This window comes from Sus scrofa, chromosome 17 (assembly GCF_054392235.1).
Source record: "Sus scrofa isolate SSC_HxYL_T2T_F1_AM1 chromosome 17, Sscrofa_HxYL_maternal_Yorkshire_Landrace_v2.0, whole genome shotgun sequence".
In the NCBI taxonomy this organism is placed as follows: domain Eukaryota; kingdom Metazoa; phylum Chordata; class Mammalia; order Artiodactyla; family Suidae; genus Sus; species Sus scrofa.
Genome location: NC_139399.1, coordinates 63,896,154 through 63,922,249, shown reverse-complemented (window position 1 = coordinate 63,922,249; position 26,096 = coordinate 63,896,154). Strand labels below are relative to the sequence as shown.

The 26,096-nt window shown below is 41.4% G+C and overlaps 1 long non-coding RNA gene across 3 annotated transcripts in view; it reads right to left on the bottom strand.

Moving 5' to 3' along the window:
• Positions 1 to 26,096, bottom strand: part of LOC110257443 (uncharacterized) — a 678,610-nt gene that overhangs the window by 170,001 nt on the left and 482,513 nt on the right. Inside the window, exon 5 of one of the 3 annotated variants that reach the window (XR_014832643.1) lies at positions 20,458 to 22,478. The exons of the other annotated variants lie outside the window; for them this stretch is intronic. This is a non-coding gene — a long non-coding RNA (uncharacterized LOC110257443). Of the gene's footprint in view, positions 1 to 20,457; positions 22,479 to 26,096 lie in introns of those variants that run through there. 3 annotated transcript variants of the gene reach the window in all.

Sequence of the window (26,096 nt, the reverse complement as noted above, 5' to 3'; positions counted from 1 at the left end):
TATTATCATAATGAAGAAACTTTTGCTTTCTGGCTTCCCTGGGGTTGCTCCGAAAAAACCATTATCTATGGTTAAGTAAATAACATTCCCGCTGAGACCCACTGTGGAGCAGCTACACAGGCTTGTCCTGCAAGGAGCAGCTAGCTTGCAAATCAGAGCCTGCAACTGAGAAGGTCTGCTACAGGGATTCTTGCAGTGGAGGGAGGCTCATATTTGAAATTGCTGCCTTTAAGAATTGTTTGCTACTTTTTAATAGCATCTTGATAAATATGAAGTGCGTGCTCCAAATGCCTTCACAAAGGTTTCTTACTGCATCTAGTTTCAAATACGTTAGTTGTTGACTCATGGAGCGTCCCTGTCAGGCTCATGAAAACACATTTTTGCATCTGCCATTGTCTGCATTTTAAGTGAGCCCATCCTCAAAGTCTCCTCTAAAATTGCAAAAGTCAGTCCTCTTCTTGTGATTATGCTGGATGCAGAAGCTGGATTGTACTGATGTAGATTTTAACTACACGGCATGTTTTTTTCCTATTTGGTTGGTAAGTGCATGACATCTGTTATTTCATTTCCTCTACAACGAGGAAAATGAAGGGTTGAAAAGATTCAGTGGTTTTCTTGAGATCACCTAATTACTTACTAGGGAAACCAAAACTTGAACAGAGACTTTCTTTCTGATGGAATGGGGGAAATTCTTAGCCGCAGGTTATTCTACCTGACTATCCTTTCTGCTCAGGTGACTCAGGCATGCGGACAGCCAAACTACAGTCCATCCTTCCAGGTAGGTGATTCTTAGCACTGGCTGGATATGGGAATCACCTGGGGTGATTTTTTTTTTTAACCCTCCCGAAGTTCTGGCCTCACCCATGGCACCCGGACCTACTAAATCAGTCTCTAAGCTTCCTTTGGTCTGGGGTGAGGTCTGGAACTGGGTATTATTTCAAGGGCTCCCTATATACTCTAATATTGCAAACCCAGATTGAGTCAAAAGTAGAAATGAAACCCTAACCCAAGGAATGGATATTTCCATTTTACTCATTAAATATACAGGCCTGCCCACCTGAAGCAGATGATTAAAATTGTGTGAATACAGGTGTGTGCCAAATATGCTATCTTCTTATTAAAATTTTATAAAGTGTAGGGATTGTGTGTGTTTGTGTTTTAAAATTTTCAGTTTGTTTTTCTTGAGTATTTGTTGGTACTGACATAACTAACCAACTTCAGATAACTGTCGGTACTTCTATGCTTCATTCTAATTCTATGCTTCATTCTAACTTCTATGCTTCATTCTAATTTCCTAAGCAAGTTCTCAGCACTCACATCTCTTAATCAGCTTGAAAACCCGACTAACGCACATTTTAAAATATTTTCTTATACATTTTTGTCATGCCACCAGGGGCCCATGGATGGGAACCCATATTCCTTTTGTCTTTACACTCATGCTTCCTGCCTCGCCGTCCCTATATGACCACTCTCCACTCCAGAAATTCGTCCCCATTCCTGAGTGAGAGAAGAGTGCCACTGTGGGTACAGGCCCTCATCAAAAGCAACATCTCATTTTATCTGATTGGCCAGATCTCTGGGACAGGGTCACTCTGGTTGAAAGGGACTCTGGGAAAAGTAGTTCCTCTAAGTACGGCATACTGTTACCATGTCCATGCTCCAAAAAACATACAGGTGCAACCACTATGGAGGACAGTATGGAGTTCTAAATATAGAACTACCACATGATCCAGCAGTCCCACTTGTGGCATCTATCCGGAGAAAACCATAATTTGAAAAGACACATGAACCCTAATGTTCACTGCAGCACTCTTCACAATTGCCAAGACATGGAAGCCACCTAAATGTCCACTGACAGATGAATGGATTAAGAAAATGTGGGACATATATACAGCGGAATATTAGCCATAAAAAGAATGAAATAATGCCATTTGCAGCAACATGGATGGACCTAGAAATTATCATACCAAATGAAGCAAGTCAAAGACAAATATCATATGATATCACTTCTATGTGGAATCTAAAAAAATGATACAAAAGAATTTATTTATATAATAGAAACAAACTCACAGATCTCAAAACCAATCTTTCAGTTATCATAGGTGAAATCATTGGGGGGAAGGGAAGAATTGGGAAGTGAGAATAAGATATACACACTGCTGTATAAAATAGATGATGAATGAGAATCTACTTTATAGCACAGGAAAAATCTGCTCAATAGCTTTTAATAATATATATGGGGAAAAAAGGGATAGGTTTATATGTCTGACTGATTCACTTTATAGTAAACCTGAAACTAATATGATATTGTAAATCAACTATTCTCCAAAAAAACAAAACCCCCAAACTACTACTAACAATAGCCAAAACTATAATTTCACTGCTAAGGATAAAAGGGGAAAATTGGACACAAAGGAGGCAGCGGTGTATGCTGTCCCCTCATTGTGGTGTCACTGTTTCCATCGCTGCATTCTAGCACTCAATACAACTTGTAACTATATTCATGCATTTATTTATAAGTCACTTTGTTTATTGGCTATAAATTGCCCTTGGTTTCTATAGGCTCAATGTCTGCTTTTCTCCCTAAAGTCTACACACCACCTATTATATTGTTTGGTATCTAGAAGAAACTTAAATATTTGATCACTGAAAGCTGAATGATGAGATTACAGGAGTGAGGAGAAGCAAGAGCAGCGGGGAGCACAATCTTTCCTTATCTCATCTAGAACTATTCTACGTGGTGCATTGCTTTTTCAAAATCAAAATGTTGTTAGGGTTTTAATGCTACTGCAGTTTTAAGAATGTTTTTATTTTGCTTGCTTTCAATATAAGTTTGGGCATAAATTACCAAACCCTGAATTATAAGGAAGACCAACGATGCTTTCTGTAATAAAGGTAAAGGTTTGTTTTCAGAGTTCATGTATGACTCAGCATTACATTAAGAATTCCATAAAACAGCACAAAATTTAATACACTATGTTAAACACATAAACTATAATATGATCACAGAAAGAAAATTTACATCAACCAAAAATGTATCCGTTATACTGAAACCACCTTTAAAACTACTGACTTGGATGCTTTTAGAAACTAGCAAATGTTGCATCAAGGTACATAACTTCATTTCACAAAAATCTGAACATCACCAAATCCTTTCTAAACACCTCTGGTGCTGATGAGGGGGGCTGGCTGAAACCTGCCACGTGGGTCACCCCTTCCCTCTAAGCTTTGCCTCGGCTCTAATCTCTCTCTCGACCCTTTTCCTCAGTCTGCAGGTTGGCAGCTAGTGTCTTAGAAGTCCTGGAAGGGGCACATGCAGACTCAGCAAAGACACAGGTAAAAGACATGGAAGAAAAGTAAGAAAAGTATTATACTTATGCTTCTTTGCAAAGTGAGCTTTAGCTTACTTCGCAAAGAGTATTGAAAAAAAAATCACCAGACCACATTGTGTCTTTTAGCAGCAATTTTGGAAAGGTCCCCTTTCCCTTCCATCAGTTATTAAACACAGAGCGTGCTAGTTGAGAGGCAGCCAATTGTCACTTGCCATGCTATAAAATCCCCAATTTTTCCTTTTACCCAAATGACCTTGGAAAAAGCAACTATCTACCCTAAGCACCTTGTATTCTTGTAAGATGAGGTGCTATAAGCCTAAGGTCCAGGTCTGTGGGGAGGGACAAATGAGATAGAGATGAGATAGACACTATTTATTGGAAAACAAACACTCTGACAATGAGATCCTGTCATCCCCTGTCTAAAATCTCCCAAAGTCTTCCATTGCTCTCAGAATAAAATTCAGCTCCTCACGAATGCCTCTCCACATCTCTGAACTCACCTCCTGTTTATCTCCACTCCTTGTACACCATTCAGTCCAGGGTACTCACTTTCTTTCCATCCCATCAACCCCATCTTTGTCAAAATGCTCCCCCATCTACATGGTTTTCCCACCAAATTATCCTATAGCTGGTTCTCATCATTCATGCCTCATCCCCAAGATTCTCTCTTAAGGGGCATCCCTATCTAGTTCCTTGTCAAGACTCTCCCTAACCAAACACCCTTTGATCCTCTCTGTAGCACACTGTGAAATTACAATGCTTGTTACCTGCACATATTGTTTTCTCTGTCAAACACGAAAGAAGGCGTCATTGTCTACCTGGAACAGTGCATGGTAAATGCTACGTATTAAAGAAAAAAATGCACTGAATAAATAATGTTTGGCTAAAATAAGTGTATTTCAAGCAGTCTGGTTCAACACACTTTTTCTCTTTCAGCTACAAAGACCAGCTAGAGAACCATGAACAAGGTATGAATCCTTTGCAGTAAATACTACCTATATGCACAATGCCTGAGACACAGGTAACCCAGGTGTGAACTGGGAGCTCATTTACTTATTCATTCATTCACTTTTCAAATGCGAGATCCCGGACTGGGCACAGAGTACATGATGATGGTAAGATTTCATTACAATGGGCATGAGTCTTCTATGCCATGACTTGTGGACATTTGAAACAGTTAATACTTATTCTACAATGTTGCACTGGGTAAGACACTAGGCAGAGTGATTCCTTGCCTCTGATTCCTGTCTATATGCCTGTGCCATTTGTTGCCCACAACCCACCACCCAGGCAGGACATCCACTTTCTCAGTGTGTACACATGAATGCCCCTATGGTCCAACCCATTCATGAGAGAAATAGACTTTCCTACGATAGGGGTGGGTTGCTGGAAAGAAGAGGAGCTTTCAGCAAAGCAAACAACATAACATGTGAACATGCTTTTTCTTAGAATATGTTCCTCCACTTGACGCTAGTTCCCACCCAATAGTTTCATATTCCATCTGATAACCTGTTCTTCCTTCTTCCCTCCCCTCTCAGCCCCTTCTGCTTTCTCTCCTCTTCCCTTTTGGGGACATTTTCCATAGTCTTTTGAACAAGGCTTATTGCTTTAGATCTGTCAGGCAAGGTCACTCCATTTGGCTTAAAAAAACCCACAACTTTACAACGAAAGCAATATCCCCTCTAAGACACATCAAGTGTCCCTTGCTACCACACATGAGTATTGTTTTCATCTTATTACACTCAGGTATATTTTCTGAAAGAATGGTTTGGGAAAAGACCAATGCCAAGGCAATCAGAACAGCATGTAAATTGTATGCCTCATGATAACTTTTACTCTGAAAATACTGTGAAAACATAACAGTGACAAAGCGGATGTTTTCTACGTGCCAGTCATTATTTCAGATACTTTACATGTATTTATCTTATTTCGTCCTCATGTTTGCCTTATATGGTAGGTGCCCAATTATCCCTATTTTACAGATGAAAAAAACTGAGGCAGAGATGGGTTGAATGATTTGCCCAAGATCACAAAGCTCTACAGATGTTTCTCCACATTGCTGTTCTGACAGCTGTTATGACTTCCGAAAGCAGAGGGTTCAGAGGAAATACTCTCCTCAATGAGCTGAAACTGGATGTGTGAGCACTGCAAGGAAGGGAGTGGCAGGAGAAACCTGGGCAGAGTTTTAAGAACATGTTGTTCCCAACTTATTAAAATTAGACGCCAGTGTCTCCCACTGCTAGGTACATGCCAGACTCTGCTAAGCCCTTTCAAAGCTTAATCATCTTTTAACCTCTCAAGTCTAGAAGGCACGTATTACATACATTTTAAAAATGATTTTCTAACAGCTTAAAACCCTTAGGTCACAAACCTGGTGAGTGGAGGAACTGGGCTTTTGCTTCAGTGACAAGAATGTTTAACTGTCCTACTTCCTTAGCTACTTCCTACCTACGTAGCTCTGTGTTTACCTGGGAGAGGGCTAAGACATTTGTCACCTTGCTGGCTTATGGCTCCTCTCCAAGCTTATGTTCACACATCATCTCACCTCTTCCATTGGGTTACCGGCATGAATTGCACATGACCGTATTTCTCCTCTATGCAAAAGAAAGAAAGGATATCGACCAATTCATTCTAACTAAGCAGCGCTTTTCCATTTTCCACCGCATCTCATGAGAACCTAATAATAACAAACTGGCAGAGGCAGACAGGATAACTTGTTGAGACTTGTAACCTTCACTCAGGATTTTAAAACATTATGGAGTCTTGGTATATTTACAACAAATCTTTTCCATAAAAGAAATTTGAGAGATGTCAACTTGCTTCAAAAGTCTAATATTAACAACCCATTAAATGTACTTTAATCCAGGGTATTCACATTTGGTGAGGATAATTTTGAGGGTCTTCCCCTTTCATACCAGTTCAGGTGTGTTGGTTTTATATGTCTGTTTCCTCTGAGTGTCCTGGTACATTCTAACCAGCCGTATTATTCTGAAATAATTGAGAATAAACAGGTAGCCTTTAAGGAGTAAGCTCTTCAAAGACACAAATCTTCCAACTTGGTGGCTCCTTCAAGATGTCACAATGGCTCCTTGAAAAATGCTTTCTTTCTGCCAAGTGATATCTCTGAAGCTTGAAGTTGCAGGTGCTGGATAACACCTTGCAAATCTGAGGCACACAGTAAATGTTTGCTTTTGTACAGTTGTTTGTGCATGAAATGCTCCTGGAACACTGCTGTTTGAAACTGCAACATTTAACAGTGTTCTACTTACCTATATTGCTACAAAATAAGGCATCTCAAATCTCAGTGCTTTAAGACACCGCTCATTTTTATCCCTACTCTTGGTTCTGTGGATTGACTGGGTTCAGCTGGGCAGCTCCCACTCGGAGTCTCTCCTGCAGTTGCCAGTGGATGATGGTGAGGTTAGGCGTCATCTCCAAGAGCCACTGGGACAGCCGTCCCAGATGGTTCACACCCTGGTCTGGAGCTGCTGGCCATTGGCGAGGCGCTTTAGTGAGGCTGCAAGAGCATTACCCTTAGTCTTTCCATGGGGCTTGAGCTTCTCCCCCCCAAGGCATTTTAGTTCCCCAAGGAGACGTCCCAAGATTGTCTGTGCTGAGGGATTCTGGCAGGTTTGAGGCTTCTTAGGTCCTGTCCTCAAAAGTCCCAGGATGCCATTTCTGCCACATCTGCTCATCAGCCAAGTCACCAAGGATGGTATAGATTCAAGAGGAAGGGAGACTCCACCTCTCAACAGGAGGAATGGCAAGGAAGGTGTGGGTATCTTCAACCTCTACCCTTACAGTGGCTCTCCCTCACCCCTTTACCTGAGCCCGTGAATGATAAGGTCCTCTGTCCTTAAGATGAGACCTAGCCTCACACACTTTCTAAGCAAATAATTTTAGGAATTGTGAATTGGTGAAGGAAATAAGATGAAGCCCTTTAGAATCCCATGTTTAAGACAGAGGCAAAAAAGCTTGTGATTTTTTTTTCACTTTAAAAAAAATGGTGTTGCTTTAGAATAGATGAAGATTTACAGAAAAGTTACAAAAATATACCAGAGAGTTCCCATATACTCTACACGCAATTCTTGTTTTCTATTAGTATAATACATTTGTCACAGTGAAGTCGTATTTTAAAAAGTATTATTAAAGTCCGTGATTATTCATATTTCCTTTTTTTAAACCTGACTTCACCTGTTGTCTTTTTGTTGTTATTGTTTTAGGACCCCACGTTACATTTAGTCATCATGTCTCCTTAGGCTCTTCTTGACTGTGATAATTTCTCACTGTTTTTGATAAACTTGGCAGTTTGTGGCATACTGGTCAGGATTTTTTTTTTTTTAAGAATATCATTCAATTTATCTAATGTTTTTCTCACAATTAGACTGGAGTTATGACTTCTTGGAAGGAAGATGCAGAGGTAAATAGCATTCTTATCCCATTATATCCAAGGCACACTCCAGCCATCTGACTTACTGTGGTTGACCTTGACCACCTGTCTGATGCAGTGTTTCTCAGGTTTTCCCACTGCAAAGCTACTCTTCTCCTTCTTTCCATAGTGCCCTCTTTGGAAAGAAGTCACTATGTGCAGTTTAAACAGGGTTTAGGGAATTAAGCTTCATCGCCTTAAGGGCAAATAAATTACTGAAATTCTTCTGTGCAGAAGATTTACCTATTTCCTCTACTTTATTTTTTCAATCATTTATTGACACTATTATATATCATGAATATTTTTATCCTTTAGCTTATGATCCAATACTACTGTGTTTTGTTGCTCTTATCTTCCAGCTTTGGTCATTGGATGTACTTTCAGTTGGTGCCTGTGTCCCTTTGACATATTCTCATCAATAATTTTTTTCCTTTTTTTTCTTTTGAGTCTTTTGTACTTTCTGGCACTATAAAAATCTTCAGGCTCATTTTGTATCTTCTGCATATTCAGTCCTGGAATCAGTCATTTTTCCAAGAAGCCACGGTTCCTTTTATTGGAAAATAGAATTAGAAACCAAAATCTGGGTCCTTGGTGTGTTCATTGTGGCAAATGCATTGCTGATTCTAACATATGTGTGTCACACACATTATACATATATATACACACTTACACTCGCATACATACACACACACATATATATACTACTCCATGTATATACACATTATCTATAAAAATTTCCATACATATTTATCTGTATCTATATGAAGCTACACAGATCACCCGAGCCTTCCCTCTTGCTGGTCTATAACTTCCTACTCCAAGAAAAACTAGTCTCCCCCATTGCCATCCACTAAACTTCACTGTTCAATTCCACTATACGTGTATCATGCTTTCAGAATCCTCAGCTGCCATCCCTGTGGGAAGCACCTTTGTCAGTTACAGTGCTTCTGTAAAATTTACTTTGCCTTTGGTCTTGGAGATCCTACTCACTTCCAGAGTTACTTAGATCAGCACCTTTTTCTCCCATCCCCTTCAGCGAGTTTATTTCATGTATTTGCAATGCAGTTACTTTCGTTTGTTATGGTCTGTATTCCATCCTGGGATTCCTCCATCTCTTAAATGCTTTTTCAATTTGGATACAGTAAGGCTCACTCTTTGTGCTGTAAAATTCTGTGGGTGTTTGACAAACACATGATGCCATATACCTTACCATGATAGCATCACACAGAATAGTTTCACATCCCTAAAACCAAACCAAATCAAACGAAACCGAAACCCTATGCTTCACCTATTTCATCACCCTTCTGGCAATCAAACCTCTGGCAATCACCGATCTGTTTACCATCTCTACAGTTTACCTTTCCCAGAAGGTCATGTAAATAGAATCATACAGTGCAAAAGTCGCTTTTAAAGACTGGATGGCTTGGGACTTTTGAAGGCAAAAATTAAGAAAACAAGGAAAATGGAGAGCAGAGTACCCTTAACAATATATGCAGTAAAAATGGTGACAGAAAGGGATTTTTAAGGAAAAAATAATATTTGACTTTCCAGTAAAATATAATTTACATGTAGAAAGGTGCCAAATGATAAGGGTAATGGGAACGGTATTGGAGAAAGGATAGACAGATAGATCAATAGAACAGATTAGAAAGACCAGAAATAGACCCATGCATTACGGTTGATTGATCTTTGAAAAGGTGCAAAGGCAATTAAAGAGGGACAGGAGAGTCCTTCTGACAAATTATCCTAGAACATGAAAAACTAAAAATTTGAGCCCTGATCTAGATCTTGCACCCTACACAAAAATTAACTCAAATGGATCATAAACTTAAAAACCTAAAATCACAACATTTCTAGGGGAAAAAAAAATACACACACAGAAGAAATATATGTGACCCTGAGTTAAGCAGAGATTTCTTAGACATGATTCCAAAATCATGATTCATAATTTAAAAAAATTAATTGGATTTTACCAGAATTGAGAACTTTTGCTGCTCAGAAGGCAAAGTTAAGAGAATGAAAAGGCAAACCACTGACTATGACAAAATACTTGCACAACTTATATCTGATAAAGAACTTTTATGCAGAATATTTAATGAACTTCTGAAACCCAATAGTAAGAAAACAATTCAATTAGAAAATGGGAAAAAGGCTTAACAGATATTTCTTGAAGAAGATATAAGGATGGCAAGTGCTCACACAAAAACTGCTGAACATCATTAGTGATTAAAGAAATGCAAATTAAATCCACAATGTGATACTACTTCACACCTAACATAATTGGGGGAGGGGAGAAAAAGCCATCTATCACTTCCAAGATACAGAGTCATTGGAACACATATTATTGCTGGTGTGACCACGAAATGATAAAGACACATCCACTTTGGAGAGCATTTGGCAGTTTCTTATAATGTTAAACAGATACTTCCTATTTGACCCAGCATTTCCCATCTTAGGGGTATACTGAAGAGATATGAAAACTTATGCTCACAACAAACCTATAACAGACTTTTGTATGGTGGTGTTACTCAGAATCTCGAAAAACTGGAAACTGGACAGTATTCAACTGGAGAAGGAGAGAAAGCTGTGGTACCTTCATACAATGGAATAATGGCTCAGTAATCAATAAAAGAGTCAACTATCGAGACATACGGCGGCATGCATGAATTCTCGCATGCACTGGTGAAAGAAGCTAGACTCAAAAGGCTACGCATGGATAATTCCATTATATGACGCATGTGTAAGGGGAACACTATAGAGTGGAAAGGAGATTATTGGTTGCCATGGGCTGATGGTGGAGGGGAGGGCTGACTAGAAAGAAGAAACAGAAAGGGATTTGGGGGATAATGGAAGTGTTCTGTGCCATGGCTGTGGGGCTGGATAACATTAGTCTATGCCTTTGCCAAAACATAGAACTGCATCCCACAGAATGAAGTTTACTTTATAAACATAAGAAAATAACCGAGCATCAACAATAAGATCGTCACAGAGTCACAGAGGCTAAATAGTACACCGTTAGGATGACACATGATGTCAGTACCCTGCCTCCCATTTCCAAGAACTTTGTTGAGCATCTTTTATGGCCTCCCCTATGTGGTGCCAGTGGAGGCTGAAGTATGTTTTTTTTATGAGTAGCTAGACTCAGAGTCTTAGAAGAGTCCTAGACCAACTATTTTGCAAATCAATCCAAATCCACACGCCCACACTGGCTATGGATTCCCTCTCTCTCTCTCTTTTTGTAGAGTATTCCGTGTCCTCTATATTTGCAATAAATTCTGTCTTTATCCCTCAAGTCAAGACTTGTCTCTAGAGGATATTGCCTATGCCTGGATACCAAATGGTGACTCTCAAAATATTTTCAGAAAATGCATTTTTAGGGACCCTCTCTTTCGTCTTACCATTGGGATCCTGATGGAATTTTATCAGGTAGAGGCACATACACATCTGAACTTTCTGAGACTTGGTCTACCTGAAATAAAAACTCATGGGCATATAGTCCTGAAAGTAAGTGCTAGCCGTCCTACCAGAGGCTATTTCAGCATCATCTGACATGGGGATGGAAGGCAATCATAACAATTAGCACGAGCTATAGGCCCACACCCTTCCCTTGTGCTCCTGGTCAACCCCAGGAATCTGAGCTAAGGACGAAAGGAACTGTTCCCTCCCTTCTCGCCAAAGGGCTGTGTGAGTAGGTATTGTGATAAGGACTCTTCTTGGATCAATATTTCACAAAGCAAATTCAAATCAGGTATAAAAATAGTTTCAAGCCTCTCACCTCTAGTTCCATCCCCCTGATTTTTAGGAAGTCCTGAAAACAGCCTCTGAAGACTTTTCAGTCTAGCCAGTACACCCCAGCACTGCTGGTTTCCCTATGCTTAGAAGAAAGCGCCCCAGTTCCCCTATTTTAAACAAGGTCAGTGGGTCACAGACGCTGTCCACACATACAATATAGAAGTCTGTTCAGGGATGGCCACAACTGACTGGGAACCACAGGAGCAGAATGAAAGCCATGACAGGCAAAGAGAAACTGCCCTTTTAAGTGAGTGCAGAAGTACCAGGGATCCCAGAGCAGTACCAGCAGCTCCTAATTATATCCAGTCTGCCCTGGCGATCACCCCTGTCCCCGCACCAGCTTCCTCCTGTGGACACTGTTCCTGAATGAACAATGAGGACTCTTACTTTAAATATTTTTTTCTCCCAACAGTGTTGCCGATTCACTTCGACAGAAACATGGCAGGGTGATATTGTCCAAAAGGAGATCTGACAGTGATACACAGGCTTTCTCTGTAGCTTCTTGTCCACTAAAATGATTTAGAAAAAGGAAAAATAAGGTGATTTGTAGTTGAGAGAGACCAAATAATAAATTAGTATCTTTTCAGAGGCATGCAACAGGAAAGCTATTGGAAAAGAAGGGCCTCTAAGTGCTGTCTCTTTTACTTAGTAACACCATGAACTTGGATGGGATACTTAACCTCAAGGAAATGCTATCACCATGTAGATCCTAACAATTGTCTTGCATATTTACCTTCAGTTCATGTGACAGTTTTCGCCACAATAAATCAAAAGACAGGAGTCAAGAATATGTAAAATCCAAAAGGAATCCAGACTATATAAAATCCGGGGTTCCCACTGTGGCTCAGTGCTTAATGAATCTGACTAGGAACCATGAGGTTGCGGGTTTGATCCCTGGCCTTGCTCAGTGGGTTGAGGATCTGGCGTCGCCATGAGCTGTGGTGCAGGTTCAAGACACAGCTTGGATCCTGCATTGCTATGGCTCTGGCATAGGCCAGAGGCTACAGCCTGGATTAGACCCCTAGCCTGGGAACCTCCATGTGCCGCAGGAGTGGCCCTAGAAAAAGGCAAAAAGAAGAAGAAGAAAAAAAAAGACTATATAAAATCCCTAGTTTATATAGACAAGGAAGTAGAGATTCAAAGAGTTTAAATAACCTATACTATGTAACACATCTTTCTACAATGCCCAGAGGTAACCTTCCATCTCAGGACAGAGAAAATGTCACCACATACCTGCCCCCAAATCACAGAGTGCTCACTCTGTAAGCACTCGCAAATTTAAGTAAATGTCTTCCTCATTAGCTTTCTTATGTTATCACAGTTTTTAGATATATTAAGAATATAGGATCCTTGGTCAAATTGCCTTGACTTAATTTTAGTTCAACCACATATCAGTTACGTGACCTTAGTCAACTTACTAAACTTTTCTTGAGCTTTAGTTTCCTTACATATAAAATGGCATGAAACTAAAATGTACTTTATAGAATCATTGTAAATATTAAATGAGATAGTACTATACAGTCTTAGACCTATGCCTGATGTATAGCAGTACTAAACCCTCTGTAAAGGTTAGACAAGAATATCATCATTATAACAACAACACTTTAAAATTAGACACATGGTCACACAGTCACTGACTTCCATGCATGACATAAAATTTGATTTGATTGTTAACAAAAAAAGAGAGAATATGGTTACTCGGCTTATTACGTTAATGATGACTCAGGTTTAGCATTTAGACAGGTGTGCATTTAATGAAGTTTAGAATTTGGCAATCTTTTCTTCTTTAAAAGAAAATACAAAGATAGAAAAAGAAAATTACAACAAACAGTTATACGTTAATTCTTTATTTGACAAATACTTTTTGGCAAAATACTTTGCAAAAGTCAGAAAACAAAAACAAAACAAAGAAAAAATAGAAAAAAAATGGTTGTGGTAGAGAAAAGATCGACCAAGGAGGTGATGAGTAGAAAGAGGTCTTTGTAGAGCTTACGGTATTGGATGTTTTCTTTACTTTTTTTTCTTTTGCCCTCAAATCCATAAAGTATATTTAGTTGACTTTCTCACTTTCTCAGGGGCCCTCCTATACTTGCTGTAGGGTGAGGAGGTGGGCCTCAGCAGACCATGCAGATTTTTTGAGATTTGGGTTTGAGAGTCAAAGAGCTTTGACAATGCTGTGATTCAGGAGCTGAGAGATCCTACAATTTCCCTGCTGTCATTACTTTTGCTTATAGAGTCTCACTTATTCTGGCCTACAAACCCCCATATCATCTGACCCTAGCCTGCACCTCTAACCACAGTCTCTTCTGCTAGCTGCCTCTGAAGTAGCCAGGGTAGGTTAGGTTATGCTGCTTTAATGAAAAACCCCACCATCTCAGTGGCTTCTCACAGCGTTTACTTCTCACTCATTTGGTTTCTTTCTGAGATGGGTGACTCCCAAACATCTGTTTTCCATTCGATGAATGAGCTATTTCAATGCAAGACCTTTCATACGCACTCCTACAGGACCAGAGAGAGCTGGAGAATCACAAGTGGTTTTTCATAGCTCCAGTGAAGAAGAACACACATCACTGTTATTTGCATTGTGTTGGACAGAAAACTCAGATGTCTCTCAAGTATCAGAGGATCAATTCATAGGTGATCCAAACTCACGTGATCAAACAATCTACTCCAACCTCCAATTCAACACCAGAATCCCCTATATGCTATTCCAGGTAGAATATCCAGACTCTACCTGAATACACCTGGGAGATGGGAAGCTCGTCACTCATCAAGGGCAACATAAACATATTTGTTTGAGTGTAAGTGCTGTTCTAAGAACATGTCATTATCGTTTCATCTTCATAACAATACTTATGACTGTTATTGCCATTATCGCTTTGAAAATTTAAAACCAGTGGCTCAGAGAAGTTAGGAAATTTTCAAAACAAAGCTTATTTTAACCTCAAATTAAGCTCTTAACTAAAAGGATCTAATATTTTTCAGAAGGTGACCTATTCAGTTTTGAGATATCTCTAATTGCTAGAAGGGTATCTCTTTCTAAAGTAAGAATACATATAAATAATATTCCTATAATATTAACCAAAAATGCCTTCCTATAACTTCTCATAATTAATATTTTCTTCCTACTGACTGAAGTCCCTCCTACTACAGTTCTCCTTCCCATCTGGAAGCTGTGAAAAAATGTGAAAACAATTTTCAACAATATGACTTTATTTCCAGATGATCTCTATCATGGGTTTTTTTGTTTGTTTTTGATATAGAGGAACTTACCAATACCCCTTTGAAAATGTGGTGCCAGGCTAGGAATGGATTTTCCCAAATGATCTCTCTTGCACTGTATCACGGGCCCTTTATTATTGCTGATTTGTACATTGTGTTCCACTCTTGTAGTCTGTTTGTTGCCTTAGCTTCTTTAGCAAATAAGTCTTTTTTAACCAGTTCTATTGAGCTTTATCTGAAGTACTACAGATTATTAAGAACAATCAGTTCTTGTGTAACATATTCTTCTAGCCTACATGTTCCCACAGATTTATCCCTATTCTACCCAAAGAAAGAACAGAGATCAGAGGTTCACCTGCCTTGATGCCTAGGAAAGGCCCACTTCCTACTACAGACACCAAGACTATTTGCCAGAATAAATTCTATTAGGATCCCATGAAAGGAAGTACCAGCTCATAAGGAGTTCTTCTTAGATGCTGAAAAGAGTTCCGGGACCCAATTCCAACCCATGTGGGTAGAGGCTTCTCTGCCCTACAAGCACCTCTTGGACACCAGCAGGGTATGTGAAAATCCAGCTGCATTCTACACCTTCTGCGGGAGATAGCATCAGTCTCCACAGGTTGGTCACAGGTGCAGTAGTCCCACATGAACACCCTCCATTTCAGACACCAGTCACAAGCCCAGAGGATGCTACGTGCACTTCTGGCCAGCTGTCTACAAACTGGAGGTTCCAACCACTCCCTCCACTGCAGGAGGCCAACAGCAAGTCCAGGCTGTCCCCTGTGTTTCTAACCCCCTGGCTATAAAGCAGAGGTTCCCCTGGCCCCGCTTCAGGATTGATTAATTTGCCAGAACAGCTAGGTTACTGACTTATTTTAAAGGGTATTAAAGAATATGAATCAACAGCCAGATGAAGAGAAACAGAGGGGGAGATCCTGAACAAAGGAGCTTCCGTCCTCATGGAAGAGGGGGCCAGGCACAGTGGTACAAGGATGTGTCCTGGGTCCCCAGTGTGAAGCTCCAAAAATGGTCAAAACGCTATCTTTTCGGGGTTTTTCTAGAGCCTTCATTACATAGTCATGACTGACTAAATCATTGCCCGTGGCTATTGATTCCATCTGTAGCCTCTCTTCCCTCCCAGGAAATCAGGTGTGGGACTGACAGTTTCAACTCTCAGATTACGGGACTGGTTGTCCTAGCAACCAGTCTTCTTTCTTAGGAGCTCTCCAAAGGTCATCTCATTTACATAACAAAAGATGGCTTGATCTCTCTCTACACTTAGGAAATTCCAAGGGTTTTAGGTATGGTGAGCCAGGAACTGTGGATGAAGACCAAATATGTATTCCTTAAAAATCGCCATATCACAGAAGGACACAAATTGTCATGGCAGTGAAGACCTAGAGTAATTTCAACCCTACCAGAGAGGGTGAGGGTTGGGAGCATTTTGAGTACAGATATCACAACCCACCTTAACCACTGAGGCTGGACACACACACACACACACACACACACACACACACACACACACTTTGCTACAGCAACATCTAACACACACACACACACACACACACACACACACTTTCCTACAGCAACATCTAGGACCAGAGCCAGCACGGCACATGGGCAGTACATTGAGGCCACCTGTGTGCAGGAGTGAACTAGGAAAGCCTGCCTGGGTTTTTAAGTGGACCTGCACCCTTGTAGAAAGAAAAAACACTAATTAGTTTTTGAATGAAAGGTATCCATAGAGGCAATGAATCACATTCTTATACAGTGTAGAACTAAAATAAAAGCATGAAAAAGCGTGATAGTTTACTTCTAGATAGAAATGTGTTCCTTTGTTGATGACAAAAAATAACATCATAAGCATTATTATTATTATTGCACCCAGAACAATAAGTTCTTCACATACTATTTGATTTTCCTACTTTAATAATATAATCTATTACTATGCTTTCCTCTTGGCTATAGACTCTGTAAGATATTCACTTAACCAAGGATGAAACTGAAATTTAGAGAAATGAACTTCTTTGAGATCACACAGAAAGTAAACAATAAAGCTGGAATTTTAAGTCAGGTCGACTTGACTCCAAATCTATGTTTAACACGATGCTAAACTGCTATTCATTGATTATTATTTCCTCTCTATCCCATAGTTCAAGGATTAGCAGATGACATTTCTCAGGCCAAATCTGGCCCGCCACCTCATTTTGTAAATAAAGTTTTATTGTAACACAGCCATACAATCATTTATTGCTAATTTCATGCTACGAGGACAGACCTGAGTGGCTGTGACAGAGATCATTTGGTCTGCAGTAAGCTACAATATTTACTATCTGCTCTTTACAGCAAAGGTTTGCTGACCCTTATACTAGCTTCTTGCCCTCCTGGAAATGTTGAAAGAACACTAAGATACAGAGAGATAAAGGATAGAATCAAGACATACGATGTCTGCATTTCCTAAATTTTCAGTAATAGTCTTACGCAGTGAGAAAGCAAAGTAGATTTTGTTTCTTAAAAATAAATGTTATTAGAGTATGTTAGAATTTTTGGTTGCAAAGGACAAGGACAATGTATTCTTTAATCAAAAAGGGAATTTAATGTTTTGTCTAATTAAAAAATGGAAGAGTATATGTACACTGTTGGTGGGAATATAAATTTTTACATCCACTATGGAAAACAGTATGGAGATTCCTTAGAAAACTAAATTTTGAACCACCACATGATCTAGCAATTCCACTCCTGGGCATCTATCCAGAGAAAACCATAATTCAAAAAGACACATGCACCCCAATGTTCACTGCAGCACTATTCACAAGAACTAAGACATGGAAGCAACCTAAATGTCCACTGACAGATGAAGATATGCTAAGATATATATATGAAGATATGAAGATATATCTTAAAATATGAAGATATATTAAGATATGGTAGATACATACAATGGAACTCAGCCATAAAAATTGACAAAATAATGCCATTTTCAGCAACAAAGATGGACCTAGAGATTATCATATTAAGTGAAGTAAGTCAGAAAGAGAAAGACAAATACCATATGATATCACTTACATGCAGAATCTAAAACATGGCACAAATGAATCTATCTACCAAAGAGAAACAGACTCACAGACCTAACAGAACAGACTTGTGGTTGCCAAAGGGGAGGGAGAGGGAGTGGAGGCGTTAGGAGATGCAAATTATTGCACTTCAAATGGGTAAGCAATGAGGTCCTATTGTTAGCACAGGGAACCACATCCAATCATTTGGAACAGACCATGATGGAAGATAGCATAAGGAATATGTACATATGTATGGCTGGGTCATTTTGCTGTAGAGCAGAAACTGGCGCAATGCTGTAAATCAATTATACTTTAATAAAAATAAAGTGAAATGGAAAAATGGTGGAGTGGATTTAATAGCTTCCCCACTAATGTCCTACAGAAAAATGGAGGCATAGATTGGGAGTCTGCAGCACGCTCAATCCAAATATAGAAGCTATATTTCCCCCTCTTTTTTCTTCTGTGTTGGCTTTACCTTTTGGCACAATGTGAAGCGTAAGTGACCAGAGAATTCCTGACCATGAGGGGAGCTAATTCAAAGCTCCAACTTCAAGTAGGTAAAAAAAGAACCTACTGCCCGCACTTTACCCTTGGGCCCTGCTTACATTTTTGCCGTGGTGTTCAGCACCTCTGGTGTCCTAAATACGAGGGTAATTCTTTCTTCTTTACGTCCTTTCACTAGAATATAAACCCCCTGATGGTATCAGTTTTTTGTTTGTTTGTTTGTTTTTCACTCCTAAATCATCGCAAACTGCTTTGTACATAGGAAGTCATCAATAAATACTTGCTTAACAAATGAATGACTAAGAGGTTAAAACCAATCAGGAAAGCAGATAGAAGATAACAAGAGAGACTTATATTTCTAAATTAATAGGCTTCCCAGTAGAAATAGCTGAGTCCCAAAGGTGGCTTGCCCAAACTCTTCCCACAAGTATTAGTAGTCATAAGGTAAATGGGAGTCCTGGATAGAGGGAAAAAGGAGTATTTCTGCTTTAGAATCCCAGGGGAGATGAACATTCAAGTACCTGGACCCTACTGCCATCCGATTATGGAGTTAAAATCTAAGAGCAATCCCTGGAACATGCATTTTATTGCACTCTTGTGTCAGACACGGCCAAGCATCGCCTTCGGGGCAGGCTGACCCTGGTCACAGGAGCAGCTGGACGATGGCTGAGGAACTTGATGGCTTAGGAACTTGTCTGTAACTTCGGCAGAAAAGAAAGCTCGACCATCTGTTCCTCAGGGTTCGGATCTTGGTGAAAACCAACGCTTCCAATTGCTTAAAATCCTTCCCTGCTACTGCCAGTCTCCGGGATGGCCGTTTTGGTTGAGATGGTGAAAGGCAGGAAAATTACAGAAGTTTATGAAAATTCAAATAGGTTTGTAGCTACTCCTGGGTACAAACTTTAATCAAAGTATTCACCTTGACAATGGGAGATGAAATGGAACACTAATTAAGGACTTTTCTAATTATTTTTCCTTGTTGAGGATGGCAACGGCACAGGCAGATGGGTTTTTAGCCCTGACAAGATCAATTGCGTTCCAAACAAATCTGAGTGTTGATGACTGGTGGGAATCTATCAGCGCTCTTTCATTTGGTGGCGGACCCACCGTATCCCTGACTCTCCCAGCATTTCCCCTCGCCTTTCCTTTTTTATACGTAATTTCCCCAAATCTTGTGGGAATCAAACCACTCAAATAATCAGGAGAACTCCAGAGACGGGGTGGTGTGCCTAACCTAGTGGATGAAGGACTCTTGACAAGAGCCCCTTACTGCACTTGTTTTTATCAGAGGAGAGCGTTAAAGCTGCATGTTTAATAGGGGAAGGTGTACGTCAGAAGGTCTAAGCCAGAACGCATGGGGAAAAATAATTGTCGAAGAATGTGGAAAATAACATGCATATATTACCACTGTTGCAAAGTGTGTCTGTGTTCAGTATGAATATATCACGCAGGCTACAACACACATAGTTAAACCAATGCAATTTGTTTCTAGGTGTGGAGCAACTAATTTAAAAATGAGCATTAAGATAAGATAAAAGGCTACTTTCAACAGCGCTGGCTATTTTGCTCCTGAAGACCTGAAAGTGAGCAGGACGTGGGAGGCAAGAACCTTGTCTTCCCTACTCTGGTCTCAGTCTTATTCTCCTTTCACGGTGTGCCTGGGCTTCTAATTTTAATTTAAAGCTGATGGTCTGTTCATTTGTTTTGGTCCCTAAACACAATTCACCCACTTCAGCTGGTGTTCAACTAAAGACACAGCTCGCAAGACAGCACTGAAAAGAGGAAAAACTGGCTGTGGGGGGAATATCGTAAGATCCATTTTCAAGGGTGATTTTAGACTGTTCAGGATGTTTATCGTATCTATTGGTAAGAACTTGACCATTTCCTTATACACACACACACAGGCACATACACACACCTGTAAGAACCAGAATAAATGGGCCTTTTGGCACCAGTTTTCGAGATGAAGCTCTTTTCATTCTTCCCAACAATATTCAGAGGAAATAGTGCACATTTGTAAGCACAGAGGGGGAGGCTGGGGCTGAAACAACCTGTGGATACTACAAATATATAGGAAGGAGCTGATATCTGGGAGGAACTACACAAAAGCATAAGAATACAAAGAAGATACTTATATATTTATGACCATTGCGACTGGCCCCATCCTCAGGCTCAAGCGTTTGTTAAATTCTAGAAAACGACTGTGCGCACAAAAGCTAGTTTTCCTTCTGGAAACTGCAAACATGTTGGGGCCCAAGGACCACATCTGCATCTTTCACTCAAGACCAGGAAGCGAGCTGAACCCCCGGTTCCAGAGAGCGCTTTCTTCGAAGAGTCTTCTCATGTGGCTCGTGAAAGCGCAGCCAGGAAATGTTCTGACCTCTTGGTGATTGTAATTCAGGGGAAGAATCTCACTCAGCTTCAGAGCAGAACCACTCGCTTTTTGTATGATCCCTATTTAAAACATGATTCTTCGGCACAGGCTGATCTTCTTGGCAAAGGAGAAGGAACTTCTGATTGCCTTCCAAGGACAGCAGAGCTCCGATACAATCCACGAAAGAAAGAATGCTTTTCACGTCTGTACACATAGTCGTGTTTAATTCGCTCCGTGAAAAGAGGAGATGCAGGTGAAATTGTCTCAGGCCTTCTCGTTCACCTCTTGAATGCCCGGGTGAATGGAGAGGAAATTCTACTGAAAGGTCACCGCTGTTTAAAGCCACTCCAAGTCCATGCTGCCTCCCAGCTGTTATTGGCACAGTGGAGAGCTGGCTAGAGCTCTGACGGGCCGTGCGGGTGGCCTGCCTTCTTCCGCTATCAGGCCACTGCCCACATCACAGCTGGAGCCTTGGTACAGTCTCAGATCCGCCTCAGAGCCCTGCTTCTGATGTTCCCAGGAAGTGGAGAGGCCTCCGTTTCAGAACGACTTCTACTTCCTTCTGATTAAAAGTGAAGTGGTTATAAAGAAATTTCCAAGGACTGTCTTGCTTCCAGCATTAAGCAGTCTCATAAGTTAGCCTTCCAAATAGGTCTTCGGATATTACATGTGGCCTGGTTGGCTTTCTCACACTTGGAAGCTCTAACGGAGCTCAGCATCCTCGTGTCTCAGGAGTTCTCAGACACGAAGAGAGCTCTCCATCAACAGCGCGTGTGAACAGGGGGAGCAGGGCTTCCTCTCCAGGGAGCTTCCTTTCGGATGTTCCTGATTTCTTCAGTCAAGAGCTTGTTTTCACAGGAAAAAGAAAATGTGTCTGAAAAGCAGGCAAAATTCTTTCATCTAAGGTACTCTGTCATCCTACAAAATGAGCAAAGCAAAGTGCATTTCTCAAATGCTGATTCATAAAATAAGCCCTCACATCTAGTTTTATTCATTAGCGTTCTCTGCTCATAAGCAATCTGAGCTGGCTCTAAATTAATTTGGGAAAGAAAATGAGATGATTCACAGATTGTGAAAGAAGGCTCCACAAGCTGAACCACAGTCAAGTAAGGAGATGGGCAAACCCTCTCTCCGAAGAGCGACTACGGAGAGGCACAAAGAACCACAGGCGTTTCAGCGCTCTGGAAACCAACCCCACATCTTCCAACAATCTGAGAAGTGGTGAAAAATCTGATCAACTGGGGATCAGAACAAGAGGAAACCTGGGGTGCTCTGGGATCTCTAGGCTGGGCTTGTTCCATGAGACAGGCCATGGGGGCTGGCAGCCCTTCTGCCCTCTTTGAAGTTTACGGGAGATGAAGCAGTGGGTCATGGCCACGCCCAGCAGCAATTGATATTAAAAGTGGCTATGTAGCAGTTAGTCAAGTGGCACAGGCCACTGGATATGCTGGCCTGAGGTTTCAAGGTCAGGCAGCACATTCCAGGCTGAGGCTGCAAACACAGACGATGGAGTCTGGAGAGGGCCATGCCAGCCACACACTCCCGGTTAGTCCTGAGGCTGCAGTATTTGCGTAGGAGATGCGAAAGGGCCCGGGAGAAGGTGAAATCCAGGGCAGAACTGAACACCTTCTGAACTTTGAATGTGCTTCAGCGACAAACAAATCCGTTGGTAGAGACGGACGCCTGACTGACTCCAGCTGACGTGAGCATAACCTCTGTGCAGAATCGCTGGCTGACACAAATCTATGCAGACACAGGGGTGACCCCTAGGAAGTCAGGATTAAAAGCGAAATTAAGAGTTTTTAAAAGTGAGCAAAGATACCAATACCCAAGTGTGAAAGAGACAGAGAACTAACAGATTCACTGAGGCAAGTTATGATAGAGAAAAGGGAAGGAAGACTACAACCACAACCTTCAGAGGCAAAAATAAATAAATAAAAAGTAAAAGTCTGAATCTAGAATGTTGCCAACATATTTTCTAAAATCTCCAGTTTTTGAACGACCTTGGAAGTGGATGCTCCAGATAAGGTTCCCACCCAGCAGACATCCTGACATCAGCCTGATGATCCCTGACACTAGGGAGCCCAGTGGAGCCCACTTGGTGGACAGCTGGTAACGAATGGGGGCTATTTTAAAGTGTTCAATTTGTTATGCATGAAAACTAACAGAGGAGTTCCCTGGTGGCTCATCAGGTTAAGGCTCTGGCATTGTCACTGCTGCGGCTCAGGCCACTGCTATGGTTTGATCCCTGGCCCAGGAACTTTTGCATGCCACAGAGGTAGCCCCCTCCCCCCCCCCCAAAAAAAGGAAAACTAAACACGATGGTACAAACAGCCCGAGCACACCCTGCTGGGATGGCTCCCAGAAGCTGCACAGAGCAAGTGAGGTGGAAATGCCCACGCCAGGGCAGAGAGTGGAGGAGGGGAAGCAGAGGCTCAGCTCAGGGGGCAGCCGTGACGGGTATGTGCTATTAGTCTGGAAACCACGCGATGACAATGTTCTTCGGGTGGCTGGGAGAGGCAAGCACTTCACCAAAGCTCCAGGGGACGTGCTGCAGGGAGAGGCCCCCGCACCGCCAAGTGCAGCAGCGTCTATTCTCAGCAGACCGGGGCTCATGGTAGGAGACGTCATTACTCGGCAGGGTTAATAGTGATAGAAATGATGGAGCCCCAAACAACAGAAGCCAGGTGAACACGAACGCTGCGATGAACGGCGGGGTCCACGTGGCAGCCGGAAGGCCAGACCTGGAGTGTCAGGCAGATAATTACCAGTATTTGTCCCTGCAGCCAAACTGCTGGCCATCAATAAGGGGACTGCTCTGTGTGCACAAGCAAAAAGATGCGTGGAGGACCAGGAGCCTGAGGGAAACGGCCTCAATAAGATGATGTCATAGTCCTTTCCCCAGATTCTGCACGAAGAAGCCCATGCAGAAGCATTTGAGTGAAGAAGAGACCAGGTGCCTGGGAGGAAGAACCCTTCCCCAACCGCCACGGGGCCACGACATCCAGTCATCCTTCCAAGCCATCTAGGGGGGGTCACTTTGGTAAACCGACTCTTAAGGGCTGTCTGGGAAATGCCTCAACAGAAACAATCTCCTGAGGTCATGCCCCTTCCTAGGTCAGCCCACATGCAATCATTTGTCAAGAGAGAACTATAAAAGCCCAGCCCCCTCACCCCAATGCAGGGCACCCTAAAGGGCCTCCCAGTTTTAGAGGCCCCCAGGGGTTGGCCTGGACCTTCATCGTGGCTGCATCCCAAGGCTTCTCCCCTCTTCTCAGTTTTTCTTCTCCTTCCCTCCCAAGAGCACACCATGCTGCATCCCTTCTCCATCTCAGAACCTGTCTGCCAGGCAGCCCAACCTAAGATGACTTCAAAGCACGCTGCACTTATAAATGATCATATTTCAGTGCTTGAGTTGTTTTAGGTTGTTTTCTTAGCCACTTGTTAAAGAAAAATCTATCAGAAACATGAAGACAGCTGTTAAGAAGTCCTTAGGATTCTACCACTTAAAAAACATCCTTCTTAGGATAAACAGAACCCTGGCTCAGACTATAACTTTTAAAATCCAGAAGTGAAAGAATCCATCCGTTGTGCATCTCATTAACATTTTATGTGAAGAATTAACGCCAAAATATCCCCCAGTCTTTACTGCCACTATAAAGAAGGCCATGCAGACCCCAAAATGGTGTTCTTTGGTGATTAACTGAGTATTTGCATCCATCTAATCATTCATGCTTGCACATTATGGTACCTAAGGCCTTTCCCTTTTACAGTTTTTAGTAAAAAAGCAATAAAAAAAATAAATGAAATAAGCTAGAATGTCATTTACTTTTTCATGTTAAATGAGCCAGTGATTAGAAAAAAATAAAACTAGTTAATATGCTGTTCCTCCAAGATTTAGAGTGTGCAAATGTTTATGAAAATACGCCTTTGACAAGAATAGGGGTAATGAGCAATTGGATTTTCGAAAAGCCCAGATTCTTTTTGGTCCCCCCGCTTTATTGAGGTATGATTGACAAGTACAAAATTGTGGATATCTAAGTTGCGGACCACAAAAGAAAAGACTTTCATGTTCCTTTCCCTGGGGCATGTCAGGTGGGTTCTACACATGTAAATGAAAAGTGACAGTATTTCTAACACTGGAGATATAAGAAATAAAACATCAGTGACATCATTTTGCCAATAAAAGTTTCAATATAAATGTTCAATGCATTTTGAATAAATGAGTTGTCTAGACTTGAATTTGGGACAGTCAGTTCCCCCTGAATAACGTGGATACATAAAGTCCAATCCAAAGCCTGTCTTTCCATTGGTGCCTACTAAGCTACAACCTCAAATGGCCCGAGATTCTGGCAGGTATTAAAAAACTCCAGCGACTTCTCACTGTGGCGCAGAGGAAACAAATCCAACCAGTATCCATGGTGATGCTGGTTCAATCCCTAGCCTCGCTCAGTGGGTTGGGGATCTGGTGTTGCCATGAGTTGTGGTGTAGGCTGGCAGGTACAGCTCCAACTCAATCCCTAGCCTGGGACTCTCCATATGCCTTGGGTGTGGCCCTAAAAACAACAACAAAAACAAAAACAAACCCTCCAAAAACCCCATACAAATCAGATTGGTTTTAGGGACTGGGGATGGTGGGGGTCTGTGGCTAACTGTGGCTGATATTTACCTCTTAAAAGCATTAAAAGTTCATATTTGTACAAAATCACACTAATAAAACAGGTGTAGTCAGAAGATTAGGACAATCACGTGCTACCTCTATTTTATATTATATGCAAAGCTTCACTTAGATGGAAGGATGGGAAAGATTTTTAAGCTGTTTATGGATTTTTAAGTTGTTTACGTATGTTTATGTTTCAAATTATGACAAACTATTTTCAGGATGGATGTAACTACTCTTGCTTTGGTATACATGTGTATGTATAAGGAATATATGTAATCTTTTTAGGGTCACACCCGTGGCATATGGAGGTTCCCAGGCTAGGAGTCAAATCGGAGCTGTAGCCGCCGGCCTACACCACAGCCACAGCCACGGCAATGTAGGATCCGAGCCGCATCTGTGACCTACACCACAGATCGTGGCAACGCCAGAGAGGATCTAATATTTTTATACTCCAGGACCGATGATGGGTCTTATGCTAATTGCAAATTTCTGTTCCACAGACTTATTTTTTAAATGCAGACCGTTTCTTTCACCTCCTTATGCCTCACTGCTTTGTCCAACCTTAGCCCAGGCCTGAAGAACAGCACACACTGGAGAAGATGACTTCAGTCGTGGAACAGGTCCTGAGTGAGCTGGAAGCTCCTTCAAGTTCCTCAAAGCCAGGATGGCCAGGAAACCTCAGCTCCAGAACACTTCTTTTCAAAGGCAAGCTGGTGCTCAT